Genomic DNA, 12,657 nt, shown 5'->3' on the forward strand with positions numbered 1-12,657 from the left:
AATTTAAGTCAAATAGTGAGGAATAACAGTAAAAAGCCCCTAAGGGTCCAAAATAGTTGGCACGAGGCCCAAATATGACATTCATCCCAAAACATGTTAATAATTTTCAGAACACAATGATATCAAACAGGTTTTAATCAAATACATGACTTAACAGTCGTACGAGACGGACCAAGTCACAATCCTCAATGGTGCACGACCCCACGCTCGTCATCTAGCTTGTGTGTCACCTCAAATTAGCACAACGATATGAAATTTGGGGTTTCATACCCTCAAAACAACATTTACAATCATTACTTACCTCAATCCGGTCCTAACTCTAGCCCGCGATGTCTTTGCCTCTCGACTCGGCCTCTGAATGCTCCGAATCTAACCAAAATCAGATTCATACCATCAGAATAAGCTAAGGGAACAAAGCCCACACGAAAATAACCAATTTACATAAAAAAATCCAGAAATTGGCCAAACCCGACCCCGGACCCACATCTAGGATTCCGATAAAAATTACAAGACTAGAATCCTTACACTTTCATGAGTTTATACATATGAAATACATCAAAAGCCGACTACAAACGACCTCTCAATTCCTTAAATCAAAGTTTCCAATTTCGAACCCTAAACCCCCAATTTTAACCACTAATTTCCATAAACTCTATGTCCATTCAGTAAAATATCACTATAGAAATGAGTTTTAGTTCCAAGAATCTTACCTCCACGAAGTTCCCTTGAATTCCCTCTTCAAAATCTCCCAAAAGCTCTCAATCCGACTTAAAAATGGCGAAACAAAGCTGAAAATCGCAAAGGAAACCTTATATAGGTTCTGGCCCATGGATTCTGCACCTGTGGCCTAAATCATGCTTCTGCGGACCGCACCTGCGATCAAGACAACCACATCTGCGGTTCTTCATTAAATCCCCCAGGGTCGCATTTGCATCCAGGAACCGCACCTGCGATCCCACAGATGCGCCCAACGCACAACATCTGCGGCCAAGCTCCCACTAACTAAAATACGCTTATGCGGCCTCTTCTACGCATCTGCAGCGTCGCACCTACGGTCCCCAATCCGCAGGTGCGTAAATAAGAGAAGCAGAAAATCTACAGCACAACTCCAAAAATCCAAACTCTCTGTCAACCATCCAAATCCATCCCGAAGCCCTCGGGACCTCAACCAAATATGACAATAAGTCACATAACACTATTCAAACTTGTTCCAACCCTTGGAACACTCAAAACAACACCGGAACACCAAATCACCCTCGGATTCAAGCCTATGAATTCCAAAACTTCGAAATTGCGCTTTTGATAAAAAAGTCTATCAAACCTCGTTTGAATGATATGAAATTTTTCACTCACGTCCCAAATGACACAAAGGACCTAATTCAATTTCCGGAATCCCATTCCGACCCCTATATCAACCGAAAAAACACCAAAATTCCAATTTCGCCAATTCAAGCCTAAATCTACCCCGGACCTCCAAAACATATTCCGATCATTCTCCTAAGTCTCAAATCACATCACAAAGCTATCCGAACCATAAAAACCAAGTTCCGAGATCATTTACTCACAAGTCAACTTCCAGTTGACTTTTCTAACTAAAGGCCAACTTAAGAGACTAAGTGTCTCATTTCTCTGCAAAACCACTCCGAACCCAAACTAACTAACACGATGCGATGAAATACAGTTGAACAACATATAAAGAAGCAGAAATAGGGGAAACAGAGCGGTAACTCATGAAATGACCGGCCGGGCCGTTACATTATGTTAGGTCGTGATGGCGTCCAACACCGTTGCTAGACAAGCCAACAGTGAGTAACTTAGTGATTTTCCATTTTTATTAAGTGATTCCAACAACTAACTTTCCTTAAATTTAAAGCATTTGATAATTAACGGATTTTTAAAGCAACCAAAAGCGGAAACAACTAAAGAAAATCATAATTGTAGAAATACAATCCAAAAATCGTAAGTCTACTAATATGTACCAAGATCTAGTGTCACAAGTATGCGGGCAACTAGTAGAACATACAAAAAATGACTATCCTGCTGTCTGAAATAGAATAGACATCAACAAAAAAAAAGAGACTTCGACATGCTGCTGAACGGCTTAGAAGGGGGCAGCTAACCGTGAAATCTCGATCCAATATCAAGTTTGCTTGCCGAACGGGTAACTTGATTCACCTGCCTCAGATCCTGTACAATTAAGTATAGAAGTGTAGTATGAGTACATAAACAACATGCACGCTCGAAGAAGTAGTAACGAGGGGTCGCTTTGACACTCACTAGGGCTAACAATTATATATTAAAATGTTATGCTAGGCATGAATTTCATGAATAGTACTGAAAGCTCAAATACAGGAAATAGGAAGTCTTTCTTTCACAAATATAAATTTCAAATTCGGTATTATCATTTAACAATATACATTTCAAGGCATTTAAGCAATATCAATCATGGAAGGTTCCAAAGAAAAATCATGCGCAAATTGTGCAGAGGTCGTACTGCCCGATCCAACATAATATTTAAACTGCGCGCTGCTGGAGGGCCGAACGGCTTGAACCATAGATGCAACTATTTACTACCGAGGAGATTGGCCCGATCGACAAATAACAATTATTTTTGAAGGAAAACACAAATTTCTCATTAACAGTCAAATATTCAATTAAAATCTTCAAATAAGTGAATTTAACCTTTTATGAATCCTTTTATCAAAGTCTAACATGACTCAAGTAATTAAATTAGCAAATAAGGGTGCAAACATTTCAAAAAAAGTATGATACGAGGCCTAAACTACCCGGACAGTAGCTTCGTACGGACTCTCGTCACCTCGTACGTACGTAGCCCCCACAAATAGGTACACACATTCATTAAATTTACCTATGGGGTTTATATCCCTCTTTCAAGGTTAGAGAGGAGACTTACCTCATCTCAAAGCCTACTTCCCAATTCAAGAATGCGCTCAAACCTCCAAATCCAATGCCAAACGACTCGAAACTAGTCAAACATTACATAAACTAATCAATTTTTATGCTCAAAGTTCATATCCCCAATATTAAAGTGATTACCCAACCCAAAAAGCAAGATTCTTATAATTCACTCCCGGTCCAACATGCCCAGATTCTAGAAATATTTGAAGAAAGTTGTTACCAATAACCTTAGGAACATAATATATGATTTTCACTAAGTTTCATAATCAATTTCGTAGTCAAATCTCATTTTTATCAAAGACCATGTTTTCCTCTAAACCCTTGATTTTCACTAGTTTTCACATGTTAATCTACCCATAATCTATGTATTTAACTCACATTAGATAGAAATTACATACCTCCAAAAGCTAGGTGAAAACCCCTCTTAAGAAGCTCCAAAAATATCCCAAGGAGTGAGTGAAATGTGTAAATATGGTTTAAGTCCCATATTAAATGAACCTCACTGCCTCCAACTTTTTTTCACCTGCGGTTAAAAGGACGCATTTATGCTCTCGCTTTTGGACAAGAGTTCTCTTCTGCGGAAATGGCCTGGGCCGGCTGGCGTCGCACCTACGGACGAGTACCCGTTTCTGCAGAGGATGGGCCACATCTGCAGAACCTGGGGTGCCCTTCCTTGGCCGTTCTGCGAGGCTTGGATCGCACCTACGGCTAGCCAAGCGTAGGTGCGATTATGATAGAACTGGGGAGCTTCACCTCTTGCTCCATGTTTCCAACTTGGTCCGAGCCTCGTTCGATTGACTCTCGGGGCCCTGGGGTCCCGCCCGAACATACTTGTAAGCACGTGATTTTTTCCCAATATGAGAATTACTCCCAAAAAATTTCAAAAATAAAATGATTTTTCTTTGGTGTGCAATTTTGTGATATTTTTGAATAATTATTTGTATTTGTCTGTGTATGTTTATTTGTTAAATTAATAAAAATACAAAAAAATGTCGCATTTTGCATGTAGGATTTAATCCTACAATTGTTAGTAATTAAGTTTGTTTTACAAAAAATAAAAATTACAAAAATAGGCATCGTTTGCATTTTTAGCATTTAATATCCAAATATACAATTTTATGCTTAATTATTACTTAATTGTGCGTTAATTGTTATTGGGAGTTAATTTGCGCTTTTATAACTTAATTTAGTTCTTAATAATAATTTAAGTATTTTTATAATTTAGTTTTAGAAAAATAAAAGAAGAAAAGAGAGCGAAAATATAAAGAAAGTCGGAATTGGGCCTCTTCTTCAAATTCAAGCCACAAGCCCAAAAAATACCCAATCTTCCAAAACGACCCAGTCCATTTCGAATTGGGTCGACCCAGTCCATAACCCAACATCCTATTATCTTACATTTTACAAAACAAAAAAAAGAAAGAAAACCCTAGACACTACCCATCCGCCACCTCCTCTCTTATCTTCATCTTCTCCAACCTCCAAGCCCCACCTCTCATGGCTACCCAGCCTCTTCCCCTCACGCCACACACACACACCCACGACACACACACACACTGTTGCGTCGTCTTCCTCCTTCAACCAAACGACCTTCGCGCTGCCGCTCCATTATTTTTTCCAAAGCTGCTGCGTCGTTGCTCCAACTTTCTTCATCGCCATCTTCCTCCTCGACGACCATAGCTGCTGAACACAGCAACAGTCGACGACCATAGCTTCTTCAGCCCATGTCGCTGCTGCTTCCCTTCCTCCGTCCATGGCTGCTCCCCGTTTTGGAACTCCCATCGCCATGGATGCCATGTTTGGTTTGCTGCTGCTCCTTCACCTGCTGCTTTCTCCGAGCTGCTGCTGCCGGCGTTGCTGCTTCACTGCAGTTTTCTTTTTCGCCTCCAGCTGCTGTTGCTTCATTGTTCAACTTCAAGTCCCTGAGCTGCTTCGTCCAGCTTCTGCCCCATCGTCCATGGCAGCATCATCGCGGCAGCTGCTTCAGTCTCCTTCTCCAACTGCTCCCCGTCGTTCATGCTCCTTCATCTTCTTCGTTCTTCGTCGTTGTTTTGAACCGGTTAGTTGGTTTAAGTTTCAATATTGTCCATATTTTTGTTTGATGTTTTTCGGATCCAAAATCGATAAATGATTCAATTCTTGTTTTGTTTGTTCGTCATTGAAATAATTTTCTAGTTTGTTCATATGTTTTGTTAATTTAATTTGCAGATTCAAATGGAACTTTGATTAATTAATTTTTCAGTTTGTTTCATGTTTGTTTCATTGTTCTTATTTATTGTTTAGGTAAATATTGTTAGTTTAATGTTGGTTAGATACAAATTGAAGTTTAATTAATTGTTTCTTCAATTTGTTTCATGTATTTTATGTATTTTCCAAAAATTGTTAATATTGTTAAGTTCAAGTTTAAATTCATAATTGTTTCTTCTTAGGTTTTGTGTTGTTATTTGCCTAAAAGAATTTAGTTGTAATAGGGAAGTATGTTGGTTTAATCATTTGAATCTGTCATGTTGTTTTTGTTTAAAATAAATTTAATTCATGTCCATACTTTGTTTGATTGTTCTTAAATCCGAAATTTATATAATTTGATTTTCTTGTTTATTGTTTATCATTTATGATTATTTCTTGAGTTTGTCTCATAATCTTGTTTAAGTTTAATATAAGAATTGTTGGTTGTAAAAGGGTTTGATTTTAAGTTCAAATATTATTAAATTTAGAAATCTGAATATACTTGTTTGTTGTTGTTGTTGTTGAATCTGAAAATAGGTTTGTTTGTTGCTAAAATATTGTTCAATCAAATTTTAGTTGTTCTTTGTTGTTCAATTTGTGTTCATGTGATTCGTTGTTGAAATGTTGAAGAAATCATGTTCATATGATTTGTTGTTTGAGTTTGTGTAAAAATTGGTCATATTGGCTATATTTTGGTTGAGTTTGATTAATTGATTTGTTATAGCTGATGAGGGTAGTTTGGTAAATTGCAGTACATCCGGGGGTAAAATAGTAATTGCAATAAGGTCGGAGGGGTAGTTTAGGAATTATACATTTTGTAATTTTTATGTTAAGCATGGGGGACAAAAGGTAATGGGGTGTAGGTGATATAGTTGTTTAATATAAATGGGGGACAAGACAAAATATAGTGGAAGTGAATATGGTAATTGTTTATGGTAGGCATAGGGGACAAAATATAATGGGTGGGGTTGATATATTTATTTAATGTAATGGGGATGAGTGGGAAGAATAATGGGTTTGGTAGGAAAAAGTATTGGTTTATTAGTTAATTAAAGGGTTTGGGAATGTGTTATATATAAGAGGTCTTGAATCAGATTTTGGGGGAGAACGAATCTGAAAAAGAATATAGAAGGAGAATAAGAATAACAGAGAGAAAGAAAAAAGAACGGACAGAGAGAGAATAAGAGAGAGAAAAAGGGCTGAATGTTTAAGAGAGAGAAAAATTCCGAAAAATATTAAAACTTTCAAATAAAAAAAGAACTAAAAAATTCTGCTGCTTTCTTTCATTGTTTGAAATCAGCATTAAATGTTGTTGTTTCATCAAAGCTTGAAGCTTTTGTTTTTGGGATTACTGCTCCACTGGTTTTCAAACTCTGTTCCTGGGTTGTTACTGTTGTTGGACTGTTGTTGCTGTGCTGTATTGTTATTACTACTGCTGATTCTCATCTTCATTTTCTTTTGCTTCCAATATCAGGTACACAACTGACACGCTGGTTATTGTAAACTGAAACATGTAGCATGAATACGAAAATGAAGAGTTGAAGTTCCAGATTTATTTTAATTATATTCTAAATTTTATTTGTATATATAAATTGTTTAGCTTACTCTAATCAGAATCATGTAGCTGTTTAATATATATAGTGAAACATCGGATGATAGCTTAACGGACGAACTATCTATATATTGCCTAAAAATAAATAAATGGTGTAGTAACTTCGTCTAATTAATTCGCTATTGTTGGATGATTACTATGTCTCAAAAAGCACGTTAGTTCATAAAAAATAGACCATTTTCGAACTTGGAGGAATGTTGTTTAGTTAAATATTATTGGTTAATTTCAGCATGTAAATAAATTAAGACATTTTTATTTTATTTTATTTTGTAGAGACAAATTTAATAGAGAATAATGTAGGCATTTTAGGATTGTCTTTTAAAAATAAATGAGACGAGCCTCGCCGAATAAAAATACAAAATTGTGGGGCCCTCGATAAATGTTTAATTAAAATTAATTAGACTTTGGGATGAGCCGTTTAGCAAAATTCCACGACCTTACCCAGAAATAATAATACGCTAATTGTTTTAGGCGCGCATTTTAATAAGCTTACCTTCTTAAACTCGGGTGTGCATTTCATGCGACCCAAATCCAAATCCTAAAACATTGAATAAAAATGTGTTCTAGATTGCGGGTGCATTTCATGTGACGTAATCCAAAGACATGTTTTAAACAATGTTCACATTCTTGTAAAAATAATAATAACAATTATGAAAGCGGTAAAAAGATAAAACTTGCACATAAGTTCATATTTGTATAAAATCAGATAATCAAGCCGAATATAACAGTTGAGCGACCGTGCTAGAACCACGGAATTCGGGAATGACTAACACCTTCTCCCGGGTTAACAGAATTCCTTATCCGGATTTCTGGTACGCAGACTGTAATATGGAGTCATGCTTTTCCTCGATTCGGGATTAAAATTGGTGACTTGGGACACCCTAAATATCCCAAGTGGCGACTCTGAAATAAATAAACAAATCCCGTTTCGATTGTCCTTTAATTGGAAAAACTCCTTCACCCCTCGCGGGGGCGTAAAAAGGAGGTGTGACAGCTCTGGCGACTCTGCTGGGGATAGACCCAGAACCACTGGTTCAGGGTTCGAGAATTCGAGCTTAAAATAACTGTTATAGTTGGCTTTATTTATTATCTGATTTTTACATGATATGTGCCTAATGTGCTAAATGATGCTTTTACCGCTTTAATATTATCTGAATTGTGTATATAAAACTGCTACGAAACCCTTCTTCTTTCTGAGTCTTCTGAATTTATGGTGTACACGTGCGTGTGACCAACCTTTCTGTTAGAAGTCATACCAAATAAGACGAAGTTGGGACAAGTAACTAGGCCGGGCAGACTTTCGTGCTCCCGGTACGTTGCCCCCATTTCGGCTCAAGCTGTCCACTTGGGTAAGCCAGGGCTAGAACAATATGCCTCAGGTTTTTTCACTTAGAATAACTCAGCTTCATGCCGGATCCCTAGTAGGAACGTTTGTTTGCATCACGTGCATTTGACTTTGGAGGCTCAACACAGGGGTTGGGTCTGTCTAGGACAGGTGTACCAAAAAATGAAAATGACCATCCTGATGCATCTGCATCTTACTTGCTGCTACTTGCGCATTTATTTGATTCGGACTTGTGTGTTGACTGACTTTTGAATATCAGGAATAATATTTTGAAATTGAAAAAAAAAAATAGCGGTTAGGGAATTGATTGTTTATTTTTGAAAAAAACCCAATGCCCAAATACTGTCAAAACTCTGCCGAAATTTTGAGAAAATGAAAAAAAAATGTTTTATTAGTTTGTTTTAAGCAAAGGAAAAATAGAAAAAAAAAGTTTCTGTCTTATTTTATTTTTTTTAAAAATAAAAAATAAAAAAAATAAAATAGTTTGTCTTCCCCTGAAAATGACAATGAAAAAGAGTCTTACTTTTAAAATAGTTTTTTTTATTTGTTTCTGAACATGCCAAAATGAAAATGAAAAGAGTCGTGCTTTGAAAGTGGTTTTGTTATTTGTTGCTGAAAAAGAAAAAAAATCATGTTTTAAAATAGTTCAGTTAATTGCCCGAACTACGCGGGTTTGATTCTCACCGGATGTGAGATACGTAGGCAACCCTTATCGGGTCCAACCCCCATTTTTGCTAAAATAGCCAAAAACCAATAAATAAATAAAAAACGTGTCAAAATTTTAATTTTGTCATAAATAAGTCGGACGGTGTCTAGCCTCCCCTTTTGCTAAAAAATAGCCAAAAAAAAATATGTCAAATTTTAATTTTGTCATAAAGAAGTCGGGTGACGCTGTTTTATCAAGACATAGCCGAATGTTCCCGAAAGGGACGCCGGAAGGCTGACTTTGCATAAACAGCCACTTTTTGGGTCATGTTTAAGATTTGGTCTAGTTGACCCACACAGCCTTAAAAATCTTCGTCCCCGAGGCGCTGAAGGGCCGTGTTTGCAACACCGGGTTTTTATAGTAATTTGAAAAAAAAACAAAGAGTCAGCGGTCAGGTGAATACCGTTTGGATTTTTGGTCAAAATAAGTCGAGCCAGCTTCGGCCGCGTTTTAAACCGTTCTTGCCGAAATAGCCTTAGAGTATCTTTTAGTTGTCGAAAGGCTATTTTCGTAAAAGAACGGACAAGTTTGTAAAGTGTCAAAATAATCCTCCCCGGCCTCAAAATTCATGTGAGATTTGGAAGGGGCCACATTTGCAAAAATAACCGTTTGGTTGCATTTGTCAAACGGGGAAAGGAAGCTGGCCTTTTTATTTCGAGGTTATAAATCTTTAATTAGAATATGTGGTTTGTTTGATTTTCGAGTTTTTAGGTCATCTTCAAACCTTTGAAACCCAGTTTGTTTTAATATGAAAATTGAAAAATGTGTTTAGTATTGTTTATCTTTTATGGGTCCGAACTACGCAAGGTCTGATTCATGCGGGGTCATGATACGTAGGCAATCTCCATAAGATTCGACCACGAAAAAAAATGATGAAAAAATGAATAAAAAGAATCGAAAAAAAGAAAGAAAAAAGAAAAAAAAAAGAAAAAAGAAAAAAAAGATGTTGTTAATAATGAGGACCGACTGAGTCCATTCTAACCTGTTTTGTTTTGAATCGCAAAGAAAGTTAGGTGGTTGATTTGTGGTAAGCCGGAAATACAAGACCCAGAAGCACACTTTGCGGGGATCAGGCTTGATAACAGAAGCACTCGAATCTTATTGGGACTTGTTGACTAAGGTTGATGATATTGAAGTTGGCAATGGTCTCGACAATATTGATGCGAAGCTCAGTGGCTGAGATGCCAGTTTTGATAAAATGGGAGGACGCTCCGTTCCTTGGTTAGCAGGAGAGAAGTTTTTGGTGGCTTATTTTGTTGTCATTTCTGTTGTCCGGATTATTCTTAGGGTTGTAATCCGAATATTGTCTTGTGTCAAACCTTCTTATCTTTCCAGTTTGTCATATCAGTTTGTTTACGTTTTGTCAAGGTTGTGTTAGGATTTTATTCTGGTTGTTTTGTTTGTTTTATTATTCAAACCATTTCGCTGGTAGTCTAATACAAAAGCCGGTCTTTTATTGTTTCCAGTCATCTTTTTGTTTAGTCCTTTTATCATTTTTGTTCAGCGCTGATTCTCGTGACATGACATGCGCACACAGTTTGGGACTAATCTTAAAAGTTAATCATATAACCCTCGGAAGGTGATCAAAGCATTTAAAAGAAATAAGAACGGTTTGAGATTATTTGAAGCCCGAGTCATGTGGAACTGGGGCAAGTAAAACATAAAGAAAACCGTTAAATGCAAGATTCGCCAAATTGGCTTGAGGGTCGTTCATGAGAATGAGAGTGTCGCCCAGCAGTGCTTTAGAAATGACAAATGAAAAAGCAAGTGTTTAACACAATTGTCAAGTCCAGCACCATCGGAAGAGACTATAAATCTAGGATCAATTGTGTTGTTTGCACTTGGCATGTTTTGAAGACTGGAATGACGAAGGCATTTTGTTCTTCTACCTAAACACTTTATCTTTCGTTACCCCTTTTGAGCCTTATTTATTTTCTTTCATACCCCTCGTTCGGAATCAATATCAACGACTAGGAAATACGAGCCTGGAAGGTAAAGAAAAAAAATCAACAAAAAAAAGAAAAAAAAAACGAAAAAAAATAAGAAGAGAAAAATGATAACAAAAAACAAAAGAAAGTCAAATGAAAAAAGAGGAATTGGGAACTACGTTTGACCTGATTCCTCAAAGAGGATACGTAGGCACTTCACGGCTCGGTCATAGGGTGCATAATGGCCACAATGGTCACAGTGTGCATGGTGTAATAAAAATTTAGTTTTTTTTATAAATAAATAATCCCCAAGCAAGAAACTGGGGCAAGGGTTGCGCTTGTGGTAAGCAAAATTGGTTTCGAAAGTTGTAATTTTAAACCCCAAATTTATTTTGTTTTTGAGCTTTTAATACCCTTTCTTTCTAGCCTGTCCAAAAACCCACATTACGGTCCAAAGAAAGACCTTCTGATCAGTCTGCAAAAGATGCCAAGCCAGATAAATGAGAGTCTTACCGGCGAACATAACATTCTGTTCCACGGCAGAAAGGACTCTAGTCTTCAGCAGAAAGAGTCATACCGGCAACACTCCAAATCCCCAGCTGGAAAGTGATATAAATGAGAGAGTCTTATCGGTGAAAATCTTCACGGACACCATAAGGCGATGAAAGCTAAGAGAAAAAACAAAATGAGAGAGGCTTGATAGTGAAAACCCTTCGGGCACTACAAGTCGAATAAGATTGGGAATCAGATGGGGAATTGCCAATTGAAGGTCTTGAAAGACGATTGACGGCGGAGGATAAACCACATGTGCATGTCATGACCATTAGAGTCGGTATCTGCGTTTGATAGGTTTTTATTTATAGTTTCTTGTGTTAAAGAGTCATCTTTTTCCTTTGTCACTTATTCTGTTCCTTTTTATCTTTCTCCTTTCATAGAAAATTCCCCATTAGAGTCTGTTTGGTCAGAACCAGTGGGAAATGACTTCAAAAAAGGCCATCAGCTTTCCAATTATGCAGGATGAGATCTGACTAGTACATCCAAGTGGTATAGTCAGGAAGGAACAAGCGCGAGGCCAGTGTCAAGAAAGATATCCCCAACAAAAGGATTGACGAGTGTCAAGAGGGATATCCTTGCCGAAATCAAAGGTTATTAAACCTCAAGACCAGAGCCCGTGGACAAAACAAGGAGAGCAATAAGCATGATTTGGGAAATTCATGCGAGACTAAAAGGTCGGGAAAATGCAAGTTTCCGATCCATGCCACGAAAGAAGAGGGATATCCTCAGCAGAAAAGGATTATCCCCAGCAAATAATATCATCCCCAACAAGTTTTGGAACGCAGAGCAGGGAAGGAGAAAGGGAAAAGCCATCCCAATAGGCGTATCACAACCAACCACCGTATTTTAAACTAACAAATTTTATTTGATTTGAAACAGGTAAAAGAAATGGCATTTATAACGGAAATGCATGCCACAAGAAAGATTGTCAAACTGGGGCAGAAAATTTTCTTTTCAGTTAGAAAATTTTCTGGAAATCAGGTACCCATTTGGGGAAGAATAAAGATAACACCAGTCTCAAGGGAAGTGGTCATTGAACCAGTGTTGCCCCCGACATAATAAGTTTCCAATGAAGGAAGTTGATCCCCAGCAGACAGAACAAAGGGATGACATTTGTTCTCAGAAAAGCAAAGAGCCATTATCATCCCCAGCAGCTTCCAGAAGAATGAAGCATCGATTTGAAGGGATAAAATTCCCCAGTAGCGTTATCCTCAACAACGTTATCCCAAGAAGATAACACTTTTATCCCCAGCAGTGTTGAGAGAAAATAAAATAAAATAAAAATGGAGGAGAGGAAAAAAGGAGACTCCCCTAGTGGTATTATCCTCAGCAAAATATGGAACTGGGTAAGGCCGTGGAATTTTGCTAA

This window comes from Nicotiana tabacum, chromosome 22 (genome assembly GCF_000715075.1).
Source record: "Nicotiana tabacum cultivar K326 chromosome 22, ASM71507v2, whole genome shotgun sequence".
Taxonomy (NCBI): Eukaryota; Viridiplantae; Streptophyta; class Magnoliopsida; order Solanales; family Solanaceae; genus Nicotiana; species Nicotiana tabacum.